The sequence below is a fragment of the Ochlerotatus camptorhynchus genome, unplaced genomic scaffold (assembly GCF_037179485.1).
Source record: "Ochlerotatus camptorhynchus isolate MF236.1 unplaced genomic scaffold, CSIRO-AGI_Acam_v1.1 ptg000046l, whole genome shotgun sequence".
NCBI classification, from domain to species: Eukaryota; Metazoa; Arthropoda; class Insecta; order Diptera; family Culicidae; genus Ochlerotatus; species Ochlerotatus camptorhynchus.
In genome coordinates this window covers 1,916,351-1,941,870 of record NW_027040537.1, presented here as the reverse complement: position 1 = coordinate 1,941,870, position 25,520 = coordinate 1,916,351, and the positions used below count along the sequence as shown (strand labels likewise).

At 39.5% G+C, this 25,520-nt stretch overlaps 3 protein-coding genes across 3 annotated transcripts in view; 2 read left to right on the top strand and 1 right to left on the bottom strand.

Moving 5' to 3' along the window:
- LOC135716953 (G-patch domain and KOW motifs-containing protein) overlaps window positions 1–25,520 on the bottom strand; it is a 103,639-nt gene that overhangs the window by 20,441 nt on the left and 57,678 nt on the right. The gene's annotated exons all lie outside the window — the stretch shown is intronic.
- LOC135715910 (uncharacterized) overlaps window positions 1–25,520 on the top strand; it is a 58,880-nt gene that overhangs the window by 15,978 nt on the left and 17,382 nt on the right. The window lies entirely within an intron of this gene.
- Window positions 15,825–25,520, top strand: part of LOC135717002 (uncharacterized) — a 30,501-nt gene continuing 20,805 nt past the window's right edge. The window contains exon 1 of the mRNA XM_065239043.1: window positions 15,825–16,038. The gene's annotated coding sequence lies outside the window, so the exon portion shown is untranslated. The remainder of the gene's footprint in view (window positions 16,039–25,520) is intronic.

Below are 25,520 nucleotides of genomic sequence, written 5' to 3'. Positions count from 1 at the left end.
CAAACGCCGTGATGATCTGGAAAAGCCCGATCAAGAGGTTTTTCCATCGCATTCCCGCCTACAGTACAAGCCGCGCTATTATTTGAGATCCATATCTCTGAGTGTGAGCCATCTCACTACGCTGGCACTCATACTCCAAACATCCGGTTTGCTACCTGGGTCTGCGTAAGTGAGAGAATTCTAATTGAGTGGAGCCATAAAAAACAATCGTTACACGCACGTCGCACTTTATCTAGTGGTTGAAAGATGGCGCCGCCACATGCTGTCAGATGGAGTTACAACAGTGTAGTCCACAGGGACTGTTACAAACTTATTTAAAAAGTTATACGCAATTCAGTGAGTGCATGTCAAATGGCTGAACATGACAAAGTTGAACTTTAAATGCTTCTACTGAAAAGTAGTGTTTTCAAAATCGCCGTGCAATGTACAGGTCAGAGTTTTCATTCAAATCGATTCCGGTTTTCTGTTTTATGTTCATAATTAAGTTCTCCACAACATGAATAGAAAGATTTTTTAGATTTGTTTGTTATAACATGTTTTTTTATAAACAAAGTCGAAAAAAATAGGGTTTTTTTAAAAAAAATTTTAACTTCAAATTTTTTTGTGAAAAAAACATTATTTTTACATACGAATTAATTCATGTTGTGCGCTGTACCTTCAAATTTAATGTCCTGTTTTTTTTTGTTTCAGACGTGATCATGGACGTAGGGACTGCACGGCGCGAAGTGCTGCTTTAAAAAATTGACTTCACATTATTTATAATAATTGGGCTAAATTGCAAAATTTTAAAAAAATGTCACTAATAATTAATCTTCATTAAATCCTTAATAACATACACAAAGAATCGCTAACATTCATTTATTTCCCTACTCGCAATCCACTCTCAAAGATAGGCCTCATTTTAGGCCTTCTAATTGTACTTCCCCCCTTAATGGGACTGACTTGCGGTTACTTTTCGCTGTAAAAGAATTTGACTTGGTATTGTTTTACTTTTTTTTTAATAAACCTTCATTTTTCAATAGCACATATCAAAAAACATAGAAAAATAAACTGAGTAATGATGTTTCGCTCCTGACGATGATTTGGAAAAAAATGTACATTCGTCTCCTCTGATCCTCACTGCAGAATCCGTATAAAGAAGATTTAATAATAGATGAAATTATATCGTCCCTATATGCTTAACTATTCCCTTGGTAAAAAGGATATCTCAAAACCATAAAATACGTCAAACATCATTGATATACATAATAAATAAAACAAGCCCTAATACACTTCCCTGAGGCATACCACGTTTATTATATTTTTGTTTTGTCGACATATGCGGCTCAATAAATCAATAATAAATATAAGTTTTCAGATAACTTGCTCAACTCTGAAAAACGTGGTATATGCGATATATGTGATAATACCAAGGGAAAAAATGGAGTGTGAGAAAAACTCTGCTGTAGCACAGTTTTTTTTTGTCAAATACCTTCCGCTTTCTCCCCACCAAAAAACTCAATTGGCAAGCCCCCTAGTCAAGGACTCTTTTAAATTTTCGGTAAACTGGCAACTCATGAAAAAGAACGAAAAATGTAATTACTACTGAGAACAGAAAAGAGAGATGAACTAGCGTTCGGCTAAAAATCTCTATAATAAAGATTAAAAAAAAATGAGAACAGAAAAAAACATGAGAGAGGAAGAGTTGGTTGGAAATGCTAACATGAAGCTTTAGTGAGATAATTTATTAGCTAGAGAATGATCTTTAGAAGAGGGTAGGTGGATAGTTCCGTTAGAGTACGGCAGTGCGAAAATTGAATAGAAGTTGAAAATGAGCGAAGGGCCATTAATGCGACTATCCACCTACCCTCTTCTAAAGATCATTCTCTTGCTAATAAATTATCACACTAAAACTTCATGTTAGCATTTCCAACCAACTCTGAAAATCGCTAACTTCGCGTATGAAGTAACATAAAAACACTTTGAATGGGAGAGGAAATTTATATAACAAATAACATGCATGATAGTGGTCTACTACCCATTGTAGCACGGAAACTAAGTTCGATAGCAATGGGTTCTCTTCTATATTTGTCTTGATCAAGCTTAATAACCTCTGATTGCCCCCAACATGTTGCTGTATGAAGGGCCTAAAACGGATTGGGTGGATCGATAGGCAAAGTCACCTATACGCATCTACGAGATAATAAAGAATCTCCTTCCAGCAACATGATTGCACAATTGGTCAAAAAGACGAGCCCCCAAACAGTAAGATGCCCCAATGAGTGGGGAGAAAAGCCCGCCCTTTATCAACGAAATGTTATTAACAGGGAGTTGGCATTCCCACTCTCCCCGTACAAATCGCTTCAATCGGGTGCCCTGTTTCACCCTTCCTTCCCTTCCCTTTGTATATGTGTTTAAATAAATGAGGGCTAAGTTGATTCTTAACATAGAAGCGTAGATGCATAGGTGAAGGTTAAGAGAAAGGAGAGTCAAAGGTGTTGACATGCAGAATTAGAAGTCGTCGAGATTGAATGCGCATGTTTACATATCGTTGATCCAATTACCTTTCATATAAATTTGCATATCATCTAGTTATGATTATTGTTTTGCTACCTATTTTACCTTATATAGAGATACCAAACATCACAGAAACCACAGCGGTTTGGGAACTGTGACGATCCATACAAAATTTTTTGGGTAGACAATTTCCCATTTCCGCGTGAAATTTTTAATGGATCTTACCGAGGGGAAGTCAGCTTTCATTAGAGTACCTCTTGTATTCAGATTTACTCATAGTTACTCTGGATCACTCTGGTTTGCTGCGAGAACACAAATAGCTGGGCATATAGTTTTGGTTCCTGATCCTGCAGCTGACAGCCCATCGACAAAAAGAAAGTACATTGAAAGCAAAAATCTAGCTGCACAAAGTAAATGATTCTATTTCTAGTCTCGTTTCTAAACGTTTATTATTTTCTCTTGTGAATAAAAAAATATTTTCCAAGATACAACGGAATTCTTCACTAATTCTAAGATATTTCTAATTGATAATAATAAATTGAAAAGTTAGCTGGGGACAAACGTCTTGTAAAATGCTCTATAACATTAAATCAAGAATGATTTTTCATAGCGATGAATGTGGTTTTTTTTATAAAAAAAAAAAAAAAAAACTCGCTTCGGTGAAACTCTCAGTATTCCCACGTAAAATAACATTACCTCTCTTGTGGTGGTGTTGGTTTGCGTAAGAGTGGTGAGAGTTTCACCGAAATTATGTTTGAGTTTTAGTTTGAAAAAAGCGCTTTCGTTGTTTCATCATCACAAAAAAAAACTTTCAACTAAATTGGCCAAAATAATATAAAAAAGGACTCTGCGTTTAGATTCACGCATGGAACTTCGCGGAAGGCACATGGTGAAACATGATATATCGGAATTTATAGGGATACTAAAGTTTCAAGTTAATGACCCAAGGGATCCGGAAACTCTCAGGAACAATATATCTTTTATTGATTGGGGTCTCAAATTTCTCAACAACTGTTACCTTATAAAAAAAAACGGTGTCGAATATCGATTTCTGATCACTTCATGTTATTCCTGTTCCGGAAATATTCAAACTGAAATCATAATTTACCTAGATAATTCTCAAAATAGAGCTAACGGAAGACCTTATTATTACTTGGGCCACATAGTGAGAAAATTTTGAACTTATATGTCTAGCACCTGGAAGGTCATGCTCATGCGAACACATTTATTCAAGACACTAATTTAAGGTATGGTCAATATTTCAAGATATTGCATAATCAAGAAGCTCACACATAGCAACGCGTAGTGCAAAAAAATCAGCTACCAATTATTAAGGGCGATTCAACAATGAAGTCCGCATAAATGGGAAATGACTCTAATGTTGGCCTATGGATCTAAGATTGGGCCCATCGCTAAAAATCTGCTATTTATCAATTTTATCTAGATGAACGCGTCATTGGGACGGTACTAATGTATATTTTTGATCGCTATTTTAAATTTGGTCGATTGCTGAATTTATGGATGGGTCTAGATTAGGGGCATTTAGGCCGACATTACATCGATTTCCACTATATCAATTTCATCACCTCTCTGCCACCTGCGTCGCGCTTTTCCTAATACTTTTGGCACGTGTTGTCCTGAATTCTAAGACCACCCCTCTCCGTAAATAGTGGGTGTCATATTTGAATCACCCTTAGTTCTATGATTTACTGAGCTGATTGGACGAATGCAGTATCTTTGAATAAAACATTTCAATACGTCTCATTGATCGATTATCTTCACCATTTTTTATATCGTTTCAAAAGCTTTCACTGCTGTGATTGTTATTATATGTGGTAGATATATATTACATTACATCTTTTAGAGCCTCTTTAGATTTGTTGATAAAGGAGCACAGCTAAAATTAAGATCATGCTGGAAATGGCTGTGTTCTCATTCCGGTCCAGTCAAACACATTTCGGGTTGGAAAACTTCTCGACTTCCTTGGAAATAGGCTATGATTGTGCTTGCCATACAATATACGAATGCAAAAATTGTGCAGGCTAAGAAAGTTCTCCATTAACAACCGTGGAAGTGCTCAAAGAACACTAAGTTGAGGGGTTACAGGCAAAGAGGTACAAGTGATTTTGATCGATTCTCTTCATCAACTTTCTCTTTTGATAATCACGGCTTTACCAATCAATTTCACACTATTTCTGCTACATAGTTTGATAAAGCAGGTTATCATCTTCCATGCAGAATAGCAACCGCATCAAGGAATATGTTTGCCGCTGAGTTATTAACGAGAGATAAAGTCGATGAATCAATCAAAATCACTTGCACCCCTTTGACTCTAATCTCCGCAGTTGAGAGCAAGCGTAAAGTCCTAGTTAAAATAAAAGAAGAAGATTGCATTTTTTCTTTAAACCATTTGGCACAAATAGCATGAAGCATGTTTGCAAAACTATAGTTACTCAATTATAATATCGAATGCATCATGTAATTAATAGATAAATGCAGACAAGACCTCTTGAAATGTTAATCTAGATATGTCCAGTATATCATTAAAATAAAATCAAAAAAATCAAATCAGATTGACCGCCCACGGTTGCTGCTCTGTTATTACCAGATCAGCTGCAATTACACAGAGAACCAAACAGATGATGTTTGGGACTAACATTCATCCTCAATGTGTAAGAACTGGAGATCTAATATTTAGCAATACCAGCGCCGGCCGTGTCCGAATGCAGGTCAACTAGGGAATGGGAAGGAATGTGTTGACGTGGTACTCGCTGTGAAGGAAACCGAGAAATCCTCTGCGCTTCCACGAGAAATCACTGGGATGTTGGATGTGGGGAAAGGTTGCACGCTCACGCAGGGATCGTTTTTGGTAGAGCGATTATAATACACAAACACACACGCGCGCGCACTCATCCAATTTCTATTCTTAGATCAGGACCCACACTGTGGTAAGTGATGCGATCGGTGTTAAAGAAGAATTTGTTTTCATTAAAGTGGGTATAGAATAAGGCAAAGTGAAAAATTGCAAGGACGGGGACGGGCCTGGGATTGAACTCCCGACCTTCTGCTCAGTAAGCAGAAACGGTAACCACTGAGCTACCGAGCCTCGTCATAGATATGTCCAGTATATCATAAATACAAAAAAAACTTGTTTGTACAAATTTTTGTGAGCTTTAAAACAACAATTCGTATTATACCATTTTATTCCAGATTAAACTAACATAAACGAACACGCTAAATATAAAATGATTAGAGGAAGAAAAAATCGATGTTTATTTTTCAATCGTCAGAGTAAATACTGGATCAGCGTTTGCATGAAGTTGGCGTTCCTTTCTTTGGTTACATGCAAACGAGATGCAACCAGGATTAGTTTTAAAAGTAATAGTTTCATCTGATTACCCAACCAACCATACACAACAAATCAATCGTGTCAAAAATATGGTGTTATATTCGTTGCCAAAAAGCACAAAATTATCATTAATACAGTGCATGAACTGACATTACGCTGCTTTTACTGCATTTGTTTATTTTTGTGGCCATAAAAATTACATGAGATTTTCGACATAATTGAATTGCATCCTCTCAGTTACACTGTCTCACTCTGAACCTACGTTTAAAGTTATGTTGTGATTATATGGTTACTTGGCTATTGACAGAAAATGCTGTGCAAATACCATAAGTTCAACAACGCCCAACTATGGACAGCTCAATGTTCATCCCATTTAATCTTTGAATCAGCGAACACCAACAGGATTATCTGCTAGGAAACAACAAGGAATGCATAGAGATAAATCTCAGTAAAACAGTTTTAACTGATAGTGCTTTATAAACAGCAAACTGTCCAACATTGGACCCTGCCTACCCATGACGCCTGCACGATACTATCGGCCATCGGAATGGTTCATCGGTTGTGAAGCGAAGTAGGGGAAAAATCTACTTCGGCCTAATCGCCCATACCCGGCCTGTCGAGCACAAAACAAACAAACGTTTGGTACGATGCTTCTATTCAATAGCTGCAAGACGAAGCGTAGAAGAACGCAAAATAAGATCTCGAAAACAAAAGGCCCACGCGAATTCACTTTTCTTTACGTTCGATAGGTCAAAGAAAATCCCAATTGCGTTTCAATGGCTAATAGGCCCAAGAAAACCCGTAGGGCAAGTAGAGCCACCAGAAGCAGTTTTGCATTTTCAACAATAAACGAATATTTCGCGACCCCTTATCAGAACTAACAGTGTTAAACTACGCTAGATAAAGAAAGACTAAGTACGGGTTGTGCTTAATAGGCCAGGAATGGGGTAATAAACCCTACTTCTCAAACTGAAGCGATACATTTTTCAATTTTATCCTAACGTAAACTTAATATTATCACCGGGAGGACATATGCGTCCACAACCGAAACCCGACCTCCACACAAAATCAAATAAAAATGTTTCTGTATGGCAAACACGTCCGGACAAAACGAGATTATACATCTTCTAATGCACTTTTGAGCAAACTGCAATCTCTGATCAAAGCGCAGGGGGAAATCTATTTAACAAAAATATACAACAGATGTACTTCCAGTCAACATTTATCCTTTTCAGGAAGTACTTAGATATACTTTAAGTTTATTACTTTATACAATATCAGCACGCATCATCCGGCATTTATAGGAAAACCCAAGCACATTGGGTTTTCTAGATCATTATGCGCAATCATGTAGGTTCTGTCCTCTTGCATTTTAAACTAGTTTGAGATGCACAGAAGTAAAAAATTGTTGAATAAACACCACCACTCACTACGCGGTGATTGATTGAAAACCGTTTGGTGAGACCGGATAGAATTCAACTTTGAAATCTGTGTTAGGGAAATCGCTTTTCGCAGGCAATCGGTGATAATTTTAATTTGCGTAGAAACAGTTACACATTCGTGCAATTTTAAATAGTGACATTTAAACATATCTAGATAGAGCTGGAATTAGGCGTAACAGCTTTGGTAAACAATGACTTCTAGGAACTGACATCCGATTTAAAAGGACCATTTAGTCGTGATGGTTGAGTAATGCTGAGCTATTAGGGTGTTAAACACATATGAGGCTGGTGGGCTGTATGTTGTTTGGAATGAGGATGACGCGCTTGGCATAGATGGCCCACAGCGACTCACGAAGAGCTACTGAATCCGATCAACAGCGGTGCGGCTTCTTCCTCCTTCTATGGATGCACGTGGACTGCAGTTCACTGCTGGCAGGCAGCCTTTCATTGTGTGCTGGAGAACAATGTGCAACATTTGAAATTAAAAAAAAGATTTCTTTAATTTAATTTAACAGATGCGTAGACATATTTCTGATCCATTGGTGATAAAATTATTGAAATTGATCAAGGGGCAGCTGAGTTATTAACGTTCAAAATATTTCATAATTTTGTTACTTGTTCCATTTTCGGTTTTCATTAAGTGTACCCCCATCATTCCGTATCGAGCGTTGAGCCAGTTAACAGCGTCCTGGTCTCTTCATACGACACTCGTTTTTTTTTACCGCGTTTCCATCGCTCTCGTGTAAAAAAATTGTTCAGGTGAATCGCGCACGGTTTTCGGAAGCAGCTATCGTAAGCTGAGTCTTACGTATAGACTGTCCATCTTTAACCCAGTGATCGATCATCATAAAATCATCACCATCATCATCGCACCATCTCCGTCAATAGCAGCAATAGTAGCAGCAGCAAACGGAATACCTAGCTGCACCGGCTGATAGGTTGTTTACACAACCGGCACAAGTATAGTACAATACATTTTGCAAGTCCATTGCCTCCCTATTGTAGTTTTGTTTTGCCTCGTGGCGCGTGGCTCTGTCTCTCACCCCTGGTAAAGGAGTATGGTTGATAGTGAGACAACTTGTTGCAACTAGATAGGGTTACGGTATGTAATGTGGGTCTAGTCCTTTCATTCGGCCTATCACGCAAATAAATAATTAATTAAGGAATATTACACAAAAAATAAGGAAAATATTGATCACTGATGGTTCATAAATGTGTACCACACACAAATCAATTTATATCACAACATTTCAATACATTTTCAGCTCTCGTAAGTAATAAAACTGGTTGAGAATATCACTCTGTTCGGAGTTTTTAGCCGCCATGACTTATAAGGTTAAGATGGGAAGGTTGACTGACGATCATCAAATGGCCTGATTATGGCATTTATTGAATGGAATTACCTGATAATACACACTAGACGTAAAACTTACAGTTGCTGTTTGAATATTTTATGTTTCTTTTAATTGTTTAACAACGTTTTCACAAGTAAATCATGGACCCAACTTTAGGGACACATTTCTTTTCTATGTTCCTAACTATGGCCCATGAAATTCATTTGACAGCATATAGCAATAAGAGTAACGTCAACAATGTGGTTTGCATTTGGATGATAAGGAACGAACAGGAAGGAAGATTTTTTCTGCCAAACCTGTATAATGAACATCACAATGTTTTGATTTCGCTATTCTGCGGTCGAAAGACGATAAGCGAAATTTTTAATTTTTAATTTTTAATTTGAGTGATTTAATGTAGTTTTCGTAAAATTTTCTCTGTGAAATGTTTTGAGGAATGAAGAGCATTAAGTTAACAGTGATAGTGATAAAAAAATATACATCAGAAAACGTTACCAAGAGCGTTTTTTTGAGGATCAAACAAGATAGGACGAAGTTGCATCCATAAATAGACCCAATTTGGGGACAATAGACCCATATTACATACATTTCCCTGGTGAGTTATTGTCTCAAAAAAAGTAAGTTTTTCAACTTTTCGTGGTTTCTGGTAGCAAACGACATAATAAGCATATCTAAGCATACCATTTAGCAGTAGAATATCGTTTGCAGGTAAATTAATTGATGAGTTATGATTAAAAACGTAATCGATGGCTGCATATTAGACCGAGGTTAGGGACGTATACCCTATAAGTTTTTTTCTCGGTTTTTTTTTTCTCTTAAATTTGCTTGTACGCCGTGCAAAAAATTTAATTAATAGTAATTGAAATTAATCAATTGGAGAAGGTTTTTATTTTATTTTTGCGCAACACTTATGGCATCTTTCGATGCCAACGTTGCGCGAACCAGGTATTACCAACCACTTTCGAAAGGACCATGGGTTGTCTTTTTTCGGCCTAAAAATAAACCCTTGAAAACTCTCGATATTTCGAGAGACTTGCTGCGTAAGTATCCGGGAATCTTGGTACATAAGGAGAGATTCAACAAACTGCGTGTAGAAGCACCGAATTATGATGTAGCAAATAAAATTGCTGATCACGAGTTGTTTAGTGTTGAGTACAACATCTACATCCCTTCTCGAGATGTGGAGATAGAAGGCGTGGTCTCCGACGCGAGTCTGTCTGTCGAGGACTTGAAACGTGCCTCGGGTTGTTTTAAAAACAGAAAAGTCACAAGCGAGCTTGTAAAGATACTGGATGTTAGGCAACTGCATTCAGTGTCTTTACAAGATGGCAAGAAAGTTTATCAGCATTCAGACTCGTTTCGGGTGACTTTCGCTGGTTCAGTTCTCCCAAACTTTGTCAAAGTTGATGGTGCTTTTTTTCCGGTGCGGTTGTTTGTACAGAGGGTATATAATTGTACCAACTGCAAAAGGCTGCGACACTCGGCCAGCCATTGCGGCAACAAAACTCGTTGTGGCAAATGTGGTGAAAACCACAAAGAGGATTCTTGCCACAAAGAATCAGTAAAATGCGCTTACTGTGGCGAGAATCCTCACCCTTTGCAGGAGTGCCCGATGTACAAGCAGCACTCCGATAAAGTGCAGCGTTCAATCTCAGGACGCTCCAAGCAGACATATGCTCAAATGGTGAAGGCTGCATCAGCCGTCCAAGAGGCAAATCAATTTTCGATTTTGTCAGCTGAAGAATCGAACTCTGACTCATCCGATGAAGGTGATTCTACGGTGGTACACGCACCTTCAAAAATGGACGGATCCACAAAAAGAAAATGCCCCTCCCCGAAAGTGCGCCGTAAGAAAACTAAAGTCACCTCCAGAAGATTGGAAAATTCCCAGGGTAATGGGGATGAAAAAACGAAACCGAAGGCTCCTGCTGAACCAATCCCTGGATGCAGCAGGAATTTTCCACCATTGCCCAAAAAAGATAATAAAAATAATAAAGCTGCTCCTCAAACTTCTCAAAAGAAATCCAAGTCCGAACGAGGTTTGCTAGCTTTTTCGGACATTGTGGAATTCATATTAAATATGTTCAACATACAAGACCCTCTTAGAAGCTTAGTTTGTGCCTTGCTTCCAACATTAGAATCATATCTTAAGCAATTGACTGTTTCATGGCCCCTCCTTGCATCAATCATATCTTTCGATGGATAATTCGTCGAACGAGGTTGAAGATATGATCACTGTGCTACAGTGGAACTGCCGTAGTCTAGTGCCTAAACTAGACTCGTTCAAACTTTTACTTCACAATTCTGATTGTGATATATTTGCTCTCTATGAAACATGGCTTTATTCCGATAAAGAACTCAACTTCCACGATTTTAACATTATACGCCTGGATAGAGACGATTCTTATGGAGGAGTACTTTTAGGGATCAAAAAGTGCTACCCTTTCTACAAAATTTCCCTTCCTGCTCTATCAGGCGTCGAAATCGTCGCTTGCCAAATAAATGTGAAGAACAAAGATCTTTGCATAGCTTCAGTATACGTTCCACCAAGAATCTCCATTAGCCGTAGTCAACTCTGGAATCTAGTTTCGATTCTTCCATCCCCAGTATTAATTCTGGGTGATATGAACTCCCATGGTACTGGGTGGGGCGATCTATATGATGACAATAGAGCGGCTATTTTTTACGATTTATGCGACGATTTCAACTTGACTATTTTGAACACTGGTGAAGCGACACGTATAGCAAAACCTCCGGCTCGAGAAAGCCGACTCGACCTATCTTTGTGTTCAAGATCGCTATCATTGGATTGTATGTGGAAGGTTATCAATGATCGCCATGGTAGCGATCATTTGCCAATCATCATTTCAATTAAGGGTGCCCCTCACTCTGCAGAACCATCTCGTGTTCCATTTGATCTTACAAGGAACATAGATTGGCAGAAATATGCAACGGCGGTGACAATCGGTGCCGAATCAATAGATACGCTTCCACCATTGGAAGAATATCGATTCCTCGCCGATTTAATTTACAAAAGCTCACTGGAAGCACAAAAAAGAAAAGTTCCAAGTGCGCCCTTCAAAAGGAGACCAGCCACACCTGGATGGGACGAAGAATGCACAAAATTGTATTTAGAAAAATCTGATGCTTTCAAAGCTTTTCGTAGACACAAAACCTCCACATTCCACTTTTCGAGGAATATTCAAAGCTTGAAACAAAGCTGAAACAAATAATCAAAGCAAAAAAACGCGGTTATTGGCGCAATTTCGTCGAGGGACTCTCACGAGAAACCTCAATGAACACCTTGTGGAGGGTGGCTCGCAACATGCGTAACCGGTCATCTTCTAATGAGAGTGAAGAATACTCCAACCGATGGATATTCGATTTCGCTAAAAAGGTCTGTCCGGACTCAGTTCCAGCACAAAATATTCTTCGAGAAGCGTCTCCTAGCGGCGGCTCTCTGGATAGACCATTCTCAATGCTGGATTTCTCTATGGCTCTTCTTTCATCGAACAACTCCTCACCGGGAAGCGATATGATTAAATTCAATCTTCTGAAAAATCTCCCAGATATCGCTAAAAGACGCTTGCTAGATTTATTCAATTCCTTACTAGAAAATAACATTATACCGCCTGAATGGAGACAGGTCAAAGTAATAGCCATTCGAAAACCTGGCAAACCAGCGTCTGACCATAACTCATACCGCCCGATTGCGATGCTCTCGTGCATTAGGAAATTGTTGGAGAAAATGATCCTTCGGAGACTCGATCAGTGGGTCGAAACAAATAACTTGCTATCAAATACACAGTTTGGGTTCCGCAAGAGCAAAGGAACAAACGATTGTCTAGCGCTGCTTTCCACAGATATTCAACTGACCTTTGCACACAAGGAGCAATTGGCTTCAGTATTCTTGGACATTAAGGGGGCTTTTGATTCAGTTTCCATTGAAATTCTGTCGGACAATCTGCACAGATGTGGACTTTCTGGAATTTTAAATAATTTCTTGTACAATTTGTTGTCAGAAAAGCAAATGAGTTTTCCCTTGGACAACTGACAACTTCCAGAATTAGCTATATGGGCCTGCCCCAAGGCTCATGTCTCAGCCCTCTTCTTTATAACTTTTATGTCAAAGATATCGACAACTGTTTGGCAGAACAATGCACGCTTAGACAACTTGCAGATGACAGTGTGGTTTCCGTAAGAGGTCCACATGCCGTGGACTTGCAAGGACCATTGCAAAGTTCCTTAGATAACTTGTCGTCTTGGGCTAGGAACCTAGGGATCGATTTCTCGCCGCAGAAAACTGAACTGGTAGTGTTTACTCGAAAGCGGTACCCAGCCCAAATGCATCTTAATCTTTTGGGCAGAAACATTACTCAATCATTGTCTTTAAAGTACCTTGGGGTCTGGTTTGATTCAAAGTGCACTTGGAATACCCATATTACGTATTTGAAGTAAAAATGTCAGCAGAGGATCAACTTTCTCCGTTCAATTTGCGGCACATGGTGGGGTTCTCATCCCGGAGACCTCATAACGCTTTATAAAACAACTATTCTCTCTGTTCTAGAGTACGGCTCTTTCTGCTCTTTCTCTCGGCAAGAAAATGTCACCTAATAAAATTGGAACGAATTCAATATCGTTGTCTGCGTATTGCTCTCGGCTGTATGCACTCAACGCATAACATGAGTCTAGAGGTTCTGGCAGGAGTAACACCCCTCCAGAACCGTTTCTGGGAGCTTTCTCTTAGAATACTAATCAAATGCGGAGTGACGAACACACTTATATTCCTTCTTGGGCTGAACACACAATCTCGATTTATGAGAATCTACCACCACTACATATCATCAGATATGTGTCTTCCTTGTTACACTCCATACCGTGCTCACTTCACCAATCGCAGTTCCTCAATTGAATATGATCTGACCATGAAACAAGCAACTCATGGGATTCTCGATCAACTTCGACCTATTATTATCCCGCGTATTTTTACTGAAAAGTACCAACACGTCAATTGCGTGAAAAGATATTTTACAGACGGGTCACGTCTCAATGGATCCACTGGCTTCTGTGTCTTCAATGAAAACTCTAGCGCCTTCCGCAAACTCCAGGAACCTTGTTCCGTTTTTGTTGCTGAGCTGGCAGCAATCAACTTCGCATTGGGGATGATTTCCGACATGCCCACAGACCATTACTTCATCTTCTCGGATAATCTCAGTTCGATTGAGGCTATTCGGTCGATGAAACAAGGTAGGCACTCATCTTATTTCCTTTCAAAGGTAAGGGAGCAGATGAGTGTGCTGGTCGAAAGATCATATATGATTACCTTTGTATGGGTCCCCTCACATTGCTCAATCCCAGGCAATGAGAAGGCGGACTCTCTCGCAAAGGTGGGCGCGCAGGAAGGCGAATTTTATGACAGGCAAATTTCACACGATGAATTTTACCATTTAGTGCGTCAGAGTACCCTTTCGAGTTGGCAAACCGATTGGGACAATGGAAATCTTGCACGGTGGTTACATTCAATTATTCGTAATGTTTCTTCAAGAGCGTGGTTTAAAGGCTTGGACTTAAGTCGTGACTTCATTCGCGTGATGAGTAGACTTATGTCCAACCACTACTCGCTAGATGCTCATCTCAATAGAATAAACCTCGTGGACAGCAACATCTGTCGGTGTGGAAACGGTTACGATGACATCGATCATGCAGTTTGGCAATGTACGGATAATTACGCCGCCAGAGAGCGACTTTTGAATACCCTTGAGGCCCAAGGAAGACAACCCTATGTTCCTATTAGAGACGTGTTGGGAACTCGCGATATCTGCTATATGCAGTCGGTTTATGTATTTCTTCAAATGTCTAGTATAAGAATTTAATTCCTTTGTCGTTTGGCTCTCTTTATTAGTTTTTGTTTGTCTTGTCTCCCCGTCTCGATGAGTCTCATCGTCGCCCACTGGTCACCATAGCCGGTCGAACTCCAGACGAAACTAGAACCGCACTACCATTCATACTGCCGACAACGCTCTGACGAGACAACGAAACCTTACCCCCAAGCTCCTCCCCTCATCCTATCCTTCGACAATGTACCTCTTTAACCTCGAGTAAGCCGCGAGTATTCGGCCCAACTCCTACTAGACATAGAATTAAGTGAATTTTGTTACAAAAAAAGAACAATGAACTATCGGCTCCGTAAAGCTAACGCGATTGAGCCTTCCAAATAAACATACTAGTTAAAAAAAAAGTGTACCCCCATATAGAAATCACAGACGTAGTCCTACGCAGAGCTGGTAAATATCACTGTCGTCATGTGACAATGAGAAAACAGGTCCTCTCACTATCACGAGACGAAACTACCTATCATGAGCTTTCTCGTCAATTTCCAATGATCAAGCACTCACGAGATTCTAACTGATTTAGATGAATTTAAGCAAGCAACCGAATGTAATCGGTTTAGTATTTTTTTTAAGATTTCCTCGGTACAAGTAACTTTAATAGCAATAAATAAGATAGTAATCACGATGATCACAACACCGTCAAAAAATCGATGAGATTTTGAAGAAAATCTCTGTCATCGTTTTCTCATCTGATGATAGTGACAGAACGGCGCTTTTTTGCTGGATTGAAACTTCGCTCTAAATAACGTTTATAAAAACTCTGACTCTGCTACCAATAAAAGTTATTCACGAATAGAATAGAGGCTTCAAAGCGATAATGCAATTACCAGGAAGATTTCGCACATCGATGCCAATCGAACGTAAATTACAATGCATAGGTTTCATAACTGCTCTGGTGCGATGTTCATTAGCAAAGTGATAGGAATCTACTCCGAATTTCACTCTGTCCCGTTTGTTAGAAATTAGATCGAAGCATGAGAGGCCAAGCGGGAGGTTGACAATAAATTCACCAATGAAGATCGCGGTAGGGATGCTCTTTTTTGGTATGTGACTTCCGACAACTTGAACATAAATTTCCGTAAATTTGTCATGCATGGAACTTCTTGTTCACGGCATTCGCTACATATTGGATTAATTTTCGAGCACCCCTAGGTCCAAAACGCTCAACTGACCATAAGCACGAATGCAACAGCTTATTATTCGTGCGGTCAATCAGTCGGTCAGTATAGCATAGAACGTTGATTGAAACAGTGTACCGTGGAGTGGAGGTTGTTATTCTTTTCCGAGAGTTTAGAGTACATCGAGGGCCAGTATTTGTACAGCCAATAAGCTGGCAGCCTGTTCGACCACACCCATTATTATCAATTTTCGTTTGACTACAAATTCGTAAAACCGGAACCGACGGGTTGTTTCGGGTGGTTTTTGCTGTTGAAGCAATTAAAACGTTTATATAACCTACTCCGGTCGAGTATAATCCGCATCCAGGGAGAACATACACATCACACGTAAGTACAACACAAGCGTGGAACTTTATTATTTAGCATTCCTGTTTTCATTGTTACCACTTAGCATAATGAGCGTATACATAGATTGAGGGCTGCAGTAACACAATGAAATTTGCTTGACTATGGAGATTTTTGCACATTCGTTCGCATAGGCCGTAGCCAGAGAGAGTCAGGAGGGGGTAACTGCTCCCTCCTAAACTCAGCAACACAAAGGCTTTCGATGAAATGGCATTCGGCCAAATTTTCCATAGTATTTTATTTGCCCCTCCCTAGCTCGAAACCGGGTTACGCCCTTGTTCGTTTGTCATTTGCATTGCATGAGTAGATATGTTTTAGGAATTATATTGGCATTTTGCTATATCAACTAAAGTATCAACTCTGAAGAGGTTTCCGAATCCGTTTTCTCAAATAAATGGGCAGTATATCAACAGTCAACTCTCCTCATCTCTTTATTGGAGTGGTCGAAGGCTTTTTCAATTTTAAGAAGACAAGTGTAGATTTCTGCTAAACAAAAGCAGATTTTGACTACATATATTAAGCTTCTTTTTTGAAATGTAGGTTATTAAAAATAGGGGAAATGGATGTAATGTCGGCCCAAATGATTCTAATTTGGACCCGTACATTAATTCAGTAATCGACTAAATTTTCAATAGCGACCAATAATATCCATTAGTACCGTCCCAATGACGCGTTCATCTAGACAAAATTGATAAATAGCAGATTTTTAGCGATGGGCCCAATCTTAGATCCATAGGCCAACATTAGAGCCATTTCCCCTATAACCAATCTGTTTTTTTAGAAGAATACTTGATAACCTTCCTAGTATCAGTACGTCGCTTAGTTCGAGATCAAGAGCACATTACTCTCCAAACCCTGTGTTCTCAATCCCTTCCCTGGCATCCAATTGTTACAATTTGTTACCTCTAACCTCGAGATAGCCGTGAATAATCGGCCCCCGCTTTACTTACGTTAGTTTTAAGTAAGTTTGTGATCCAAACACTGAATATCGGCTCCGCAAAGCTACAGCAAATGATCCTGGAAAAATAAATGCATTATAAAAAAAACTCCCTAGTGCATTAGGGTCTTTTATAACCCAACGTCATTTTAGAAAGCTGTAAATTTGTAACGAAATATGATAGAGAGCTGAAAAGAAGCTTTCAGCGACCTCTAGGAGTGGCAGTACAAAAAAAAAAGACACATTTATGCATTAGGGGTCAAAAAAGACTCAGATTGCAACTCGCTCCCAAAAATCCATTTCTTAAACGACTATTAATCCACTGGCCTCAAATAAAAGATTAACGTTCCTAGAATGGAGCCTAAATGGAGAAGTTTAGATTACGTGATACAGGTTCCAATAGGCTGCAAAAGGACACTTCCAAAACCTCATGACCAGATCCATCTGTTGTCTATTTACTTTTGGATGAAAAATCATAGATTTTGAGCTGTCGGACGATACGAGTACATGAAATTTAGGAAAGGTCCTGTTTTGGGGCCCTACCGGAACCGATTCTGGGCATCCGGATGTAACCAGATCCACCTGTTGGTCAATGGCGTGATGTCTATTTACTTCTGGATGAAAAATCATAAATTTTGAACCGGTGTCAGGTAGCCTAAATGACCAGATTGGAGAATTCCTGGGAAGGGTGCCCTTCTAGTTCTAGGAACCTTCATCTTTCCTTTGAGGGTAATAGATCAAGAACCGATTCAAACGTAAATTTTTGGGAGCGAATTGCAGTTTGGGTCTTTTTGCACAATGTGAAACTTTTTCCTAATGCATTAGGAACGTTAACCTGGAAGTCTTGAAAAAAAAAACCAATGGACTTCATCGAAATCTTCGATCAGCGGGAGATCTTGACCAACTGACCAACCTGTTATCTTGGGAGAATAGCTGATGTAGTTTTCTTTTTTGCGCTGTAGTAGGGGACGACGGGGTAAAATGGCCATCCTAAGCTTGAAGTAAAATTTAACTAAAACTGTTTAAAATTTCCGCGATCAATTTAGGGATTATTGATCTTTAGAGTAGTCTTCCATAAATACCTTGATTTTCAGATATTTTTCTATTCATTTGATGATGTTTTATCACGAATCAAAAACAAACTAAATAATGCGGGATAAGGTTCGCCACCCCTAGGGGTAAGATGGCCATATGAAACGTTACTGTCTTCGGTAAAATTGCACAGTAGGTCAAGGCGGATAAAGAACAGTACTACTGTTACAGTAGTATATAATTTTCTCACTATGCAGCGCATATGCGCAAGTAAATTTCCTGTATAAAATATATCTTTAGATCTTTACTATTTAGAATGTTTCCGTCTTCGGGAAAGTTGTTCAGGTGATCTACGTGATGTCCTAACTGCGTAGATAGTGAGGATTTCAAGATATAGGTTATAGATATAGAAATTTTCAGGGCTGATAGCGATCATTGCTGTCAAAAATAGTGATTTTAGTGACCATGTTGAAGAAATAAGTGACTAAATAGTGACTTAAAAGTGAAAATAGTGACTAAAAAGTGACCTAAGAGAATAAAACTAGTCGTTATGATGGCACACCAAATAAATGTTTGATGTTTTAGACTTATTTAATTAGAATCTCAAAAACATTTATGAACGATATAAACCTTTAAAGTGATAGATTCAATAGAAAGTTTATGGCTAAACACACAGTATTATTCAGGGTGTCTACTAACTGCAAAAACCTGGAAAACCGGGAATCCTCAGAAAATTTATTTCCTTTAAATATCTGGAAGTCTCAAAAATTTAATAATTTGCTTATTAAGGATATTTTAAAGAAAAGAATGGATTTTAATAAACAAGCATTTAATTTTTCTCAATCCTTTAAATTTGTTAAACCTCTTAACGGAATCCCTTTATGAAGAGCTTTGAGTGGGTTGGTTTATTTCCTTTAAATTCCGTTGTAATTGCTTATCTTTTGACAGATACGCGTATTTCGTCTACTACTTGCAGACTTCATCAGTGCCAAGTACTCAACACCAATTTTTCTCGTTATTTTCATTCACACTTTGAACTTTATAGATCCACAGTGGATTAATCTTCAGTAACAAATAAATTTCATAAAAAAACAGAGCCTTAAATGTTTTTCTTTTCTTGTTTTGGAATATGCATATTTCCTAGAAATTTTAAATTGGAATTATTTCTGAACTAACACTTCAAAAAAATTTCAAGATTCTGAAGTCAAATTCCATGCAGAGTTCTAAAGACTCGGGAAATTTTATTATAATTTCTAAGGACCTCATTCCTCGGCACGTGGAACTGTCGATCTCTCAATTTCATCGGGAGCACCCGAATACTCGCCAATCTACTGAAGGACCACGGATTCGGCATCGTAGCGCTGCAGGAGGTGTGTTGGACAGGATCCATGGTGCGAACATTCAGAGTTAATCATACCATCTACCAGAGTTGCGGCAACACACGCGAGCAGGGCACAGCTTTCATCATGATGGGCGAAAAGCAGAAGCGCGTGATCGGTTGGTGGCCGATCGACAAAAGAATGTGCAGGTTGAAGATCAAGGGCCGATTCTTCAACTTTAGCATAATCAACGTGCACAGCCCTCACTCCGGAAGCACTGATGATGACAAGGACGCATTTTACGCGCAGCTCGACCGCGAGTACGATCGCTGCCCAAGCCACGACGTCAAGATCATCATAGGAGACTTAAACGCTCAGGTAGGCCAGGAGGAGGAATTCAGACCGACGATTGGAAAGTTCAGCGCCCACCAGCTGACGAACGGGAACGGCCTACGACTCATCGATTTCGCCGCCTCCAAGAACATGGCCATACGTAGCACCTTCTTCCAACACAGCCTCCCCTATCGTTACACCTGGAGATCACCACAGCAGACGGAATCGCAAATTGACCACATTCTGATTGATGGACGGCACTTCTCCGACATTATCGACGTCAGGACCTATCGTGGCGCTAACATCGACTCTTACCACTACCTGGTGATGGTCAAACTGCGCCCAAAACTTTCCGTCATCAACAATGTACGGTACCGACGCCCGCCACGGTACAACCTAGAGCGACTGAAGCAACCGGATGTCGCCTTACCATACGCGCAGAATCTCGAGGCAGCGTTGCCAGAGGAGGGCGAGCTTGATGTGCCCCCTCTAGAGGACTGCTGCGATTTTGGAGGAGAAGAACGCAGCGCGGGCGGCAATGCTGCAGCATGGAACAAGACAGAACGTGGAACGGTATAAACAGAAGCGGAAACAGCAGACCCGCATTTTTCGGGAGAAAAAAGGCCGCCAGGAAGAAGCGGAGTGTGAGGAAATGAAACTGCTGTGCCGTTCCCAAGAAACACGGAAGTTCTACCAGAAGCTCAACGCATCCCGCAACGGCTTCGTGCCGCGAGCCGAAATGTGCAAGAATAAGGACGGGAGCCTCTTGACGGACGGACGTGAGGTGATTGAAAGGTGGAAGCAGCACTTCGATGCGCACCTGAATGGCGAGGAGAACGTAGGCACGGGAGACCAGCACAATGGAGGAAACGACTACGTCAGTGCAGCAGAGGACAGAACTGACCCAACTCCCACGCTGAGGGAAGTTAAGGACTCCATTCAGCAGCTCAAAAACAACAAAGCAGCTGGTAAGGATGGTATCGCAGCCGAACTCATGAAGATGGGCCCAGAAAAGTTGGCCACCTGCCTGCACCGGATGATAGTCAGGATCTGGGAAACAGAACAGCTACCGGAGAAGTGGAAGGAGGGGGTAATCTGCCCCATTCACAAGAAAGGCGACCATTTGGAATGTGAGAACTTCAGAGTGATCACCATTTTGAATGCCGCTTACAAAGTGCTATCCCAGATCATCTTCCGTCGTCTATCACCTAAAATGACCGAGTTCGTGGGAAGTTATCAAGCCGGCTTCATTGACGGCCGATCGACAACGGACCAGATCTTCACCGTACGGCAAATCCTCCATAAATGCCGTGAATACCAGGTCCCAACGCATCATTTGTTCATCGACTTTAAGGCGGCATACGACAGTATCGACCGCACAGAGCTATGGAAAATCATGGACGAGAACGGCTTTCCTGGGAAGCTGATCAGACTGATCAAAGCAACGATGGACGGTGTGCAAAACTGCGTAAGAGTTTCGGGTGAACTATCCAGTTCATTCGAATCTCGCTGGGGACTGCGATAAGGTGACGGACTCTCATGCCTACTCTTCAACATTGCTCTAGAAGGTGTAATGCGACGAGCCGGGCTCAACAGCCGGGGTACGATTTTCACGAAATCCGGTCAATTTGTGTGCTTTGCGGACGACATGGACATTATCGCAAGAACATTTGGAACGGTGGCAGAATTATACACCCGCCAGAAACACGAAGCAGCAAAGGTCGGACTTGTGGTGAGTGCGTCAAAAACAAAGTACATGCTAGTAGGCGGAACCGAACATGACAGGATTCGTCTAGGAAGTAATGTTACGATAGACGGGGATACTTTCGAGGTAGTGGAGAAATTCGTTTACCTTGGATCCTTAATGACGGCTGACAACAATGTGAGTCGTGAAATACGAAGGCGCATCATCAGTGGAAGTCGTGCCAACTACGGGCTCCAGAAGAAACTACGGTCAAAAAAGATTCACCCCCGCACCAAATGTACCATGTACAGAACGCTAATCAGACCGGTGGTCCTCTATGGACACGAGACATGGACTATGCTCGAGGAGGACCTGCAAGCACTCGGAGTTTTCGAGCGACGTGTGATAAGGACGATCTTCGCCGGTGTGCAGGAGAACGGTGAGTGGCGGCGAAGAATGAACCACGAGCTCGTTGCACTCTACGGCGAACCCAGCATCCAGAAGGTGGCCAAAGCTGGAAGGATGCGGTGGGCAGGGCATGTTGCAAGAATACCGGACAACAACCCTGCAAAGTTGTTGTTCGCTACTGATCCGGTTGGCACAAGAAGGCGTGGAGCGCAGAGAGCACGATGGGCGGACCAGGTAGAGCGTGATCTAGCGAGCATTGGGCATGACCGAGGATGGAGAGCGGCAGCCGCAAACCGAGTATTGTGGCGTACTATTGTTGATTATGTCTTATCTTAAATGTTATGTTGTACAAATAAATGTATGTAAAGACCTCATTCCAAGGGAGTTCTGGGAAAAAAATATTTCAAAAAAACATCGGATGCCATCTGCTTTTAAGGTAGTTCTGATGAATTTAAGATTTCATGTGAAGCCTGCTAGTTTTGAGTAGAATTTCAAGAAACCCTTAATTGAATTAAAAGTAAATTTTAATGAAAACTCTTAGGAATTTCTGAGGAGCACAAATTCTGTGACCCTCAAAGGAAAATTCCAATGGCATTCTGAGGATAATTTCACAAAGTTTGTAGGAGAAAACGAATCCGGAGCACACGTCCATTTTTTTTTTGGAAAATACTAAAAGAAGGATTACAATCAAATCTGAGAATAACTCCAGGACATTGTCAAAGGAATTTGGAAAATATATTCAGGAAAAAATTATGAGAAGAAATCTAAGGAAATTGTGAGTAGAAATGCCAATGAATTCTTAGGAGACTTTCAATGTGAGACAAATTCCAAGGCAGATTCGAAAGGAAATCTTAAATGAATTCAATGACTATTTTGAGAATCTTTCCAAAGGGTTTCTTATTGTGGAGAATTGCAAGGTAATTCCGAGGAAAACTAAAAGAAACCTGAATTCGGAGGATAGCTTAATCGAAATTTCCATTGAATATGGAATGGACTATTCTGAGGTCTTCAGAACTACTTGAAAGATCCCAAATTGTTCCTGAAGTTAATGAAACTGCCTTGAAGTTCTTTTGTAATTTGAGAAACTAGCCTGATGCTCACAATACTACTCATCAAATTCCTAAACTTCCCTGAACTTTATAGGACTTCCTAAAGTTTCCTCAATGTTTCCAACGATCATGGATCTCCTCTAAACGTTTAACAATTCGTTGAAGTTCTCTAAACTTCTTTAAAATTTATGTGCCTTCTCTAATGTTAACGGAACTGCTCCGAGGTTCTCGGTTCTTTTCTGAAATTCTCAAAACTGCTGTAACGTTTATGTAGGTCTCATGAAGCTTGTTGTACTGCGCTGAATTTCTGAACTTATGCAAAGACCTTAATTAACTTTTTAACGTCAATGGAGTTATCTTAAAATTCTGGAAACTACTTTAAATTTCCCACTAATTTTCTTAAACTAATGGAACTGACCTCTCCCTGAAATTCTTCTAATTTTTGGAGCTTAATAGATAAACTTCTTTCAAATGCTCCCGCATTTTGCTAATGTTCATAAAAATTCCTGAAGTTCACGATTCTCCCCTTAAGCTCCATAGATTTCTATAAATTATCCAAATGTTTCTGAAGATCACTGTCCTTCTGTGAAGTTTTCGAAGTTTTTCTAAATTTCTGGAATTAGAAGGAAATAATTAATATAGTTCTATGACTTTCAGTGAAGTGAACTTCCATTTAATTATCGACACTAATTTAAAACTTCTTCAATACTCTAGCTTTCTTGGTGTTATTAAAACTGCTTAAACGATTACTGATTTTTTTCAAAGTTCTCAAGACTGCCCTGAATTAATCTGTATCTTTTAAGAACTCGCAACTTTACTAAAATAAATTGAAGTTTCGACAATTTTCCTTAAGTATTCCAACCGTTATAAACGCTCATTCATTTTCCCTGAACTTATCGATGCTTAACTGAAGTTCTCGAAATTTGTTTAATAATCCGGCAAACTTTCTGATATATATTCAAAATTCCCATAATTCCACGGAATTCCTTGTAAGTCGCTGCAAATTTGCTTAAGTTAATGGGATCATTCGGAAGCAATCTGATCGTTCTCGAAGTACTCAGAACTTCGCTGAATATCATGAAACTTTCTAAATTTATTAGAAGAATTTCTTGAAGATATCGCTGCTTGCTAAAAGTTCTCGCATTTTTTTTTTATTACTTGAACTTCGTTGATATTCTCTAATAGAACTTAGCTAAATTTTCGCATTTTTTAAAGTTCTTGAAATACTCTCACGTTTTTCCGATTTTCATATAATTTTATCACGTCCCAGAAATTCTCTCGGAGCTTTGCTGAAGTTCGCGAAGCTTCCTTAAAGCTCTCAATTCTATTGAAGATAAATTTCTCTGAAATTCTCTGGACTTCTGTGAAGCTCCTGAAATATTTCTGAAGTTTTCATAAATTCTCTGATGGTCTCTGTACTTCCCTGAAATTTTCGGAACCTCTTAAGGGTTCTCATTGTCTCATGTCTAAATTTACAATTATAGTTCTTCAAACTGCTCCAAAAGTCTGAACTGGAACATGGAAACTGCTCTTAAGATCTGAAATTTCCCAAAGATCTCTAGATCTAGCTTTTCTGAGGTACTTAGAACTTCTTAAAAATTTGCACAATACCCCTCAAATTTTCTATATTTCTCAAGTTCGCTTAACACCTATGATGTGCTCTCAATCTGAAATTCTAGGAGCTTCATAAAAGTTCCTGAAAATTTTCCCATGTTAAAAGAACCGATTTGAGGATCTTAAAGCTTCCAGTAAGTTCCCCATATTTTCAGTGTGTTAACTTCCCTAATGTTCCCACAGTTTGTTTATCGAGCTTCACTGAAATTCTCTGCATTTCCTTTCATTCACCAGAATTTCTTTAAAGTTCCTACAATTGTCAATGGGACTGCAATGAGTATCTCTAGTATTTCATAAAGTTAACTACGAACTTGAAATAAATCATTTATTTGTTTTTCTTAATTAAGCAACATTGAAAATTTCAAGACATTGAAAATTTTTAGATCTTGGACTTACATATACATACATACATACATATTAAGTACGTGTACAAGTGAGAAATTAAATAAATGCTAAACTTCAACATTCAATGGATTTGAGTGTAAATCTGTTTCTTTGAAACTTATTGCCATGTCTTAAAAACGTTTGGGTTACTTACTGTTATTTTTTATCTTTAATAAAAAAAGCATATATTGAACGCATTTTAAAAATAGCTTTGGAATTTATCTCCGGAATTTTGGTTCTGGAAAAACCTGTAAGACTCAGGTAATTTTATTTAAAAATGAGTAGACACCCTGTAGATAGAGAATGAAGATTAAACATCACAAAGCATGCTATAAAAGTTGAAAATAGTGACTTATTACAAGAAAAAGTAACTTTAGTGACTTGACCTTAAAAAAGGAGACTTTTTAGCCTTTTGGCACCAAGTCACTAAAAAGTGACTCGCTACCAGCCCTGAAGTTTACATGTACACTAGCGCCGCGTAGTGAGAGAATTCCTTATTTACTTGTGCACCATCACCATTTGGAATGCCTTGATCATCTTACTTATAATGCCAGTAACATAAGCTTCTTAGAAGTCCTGAACCTAGTTTATGAATCGACTACTTTTACGGATGTTCCGGATTTTCTGGTGGATCCCCGGGAGCAACCAAATCACGAATTCATACTGATGATAGATCTACAAACGTTTTTAAAATAAAAAAGCCT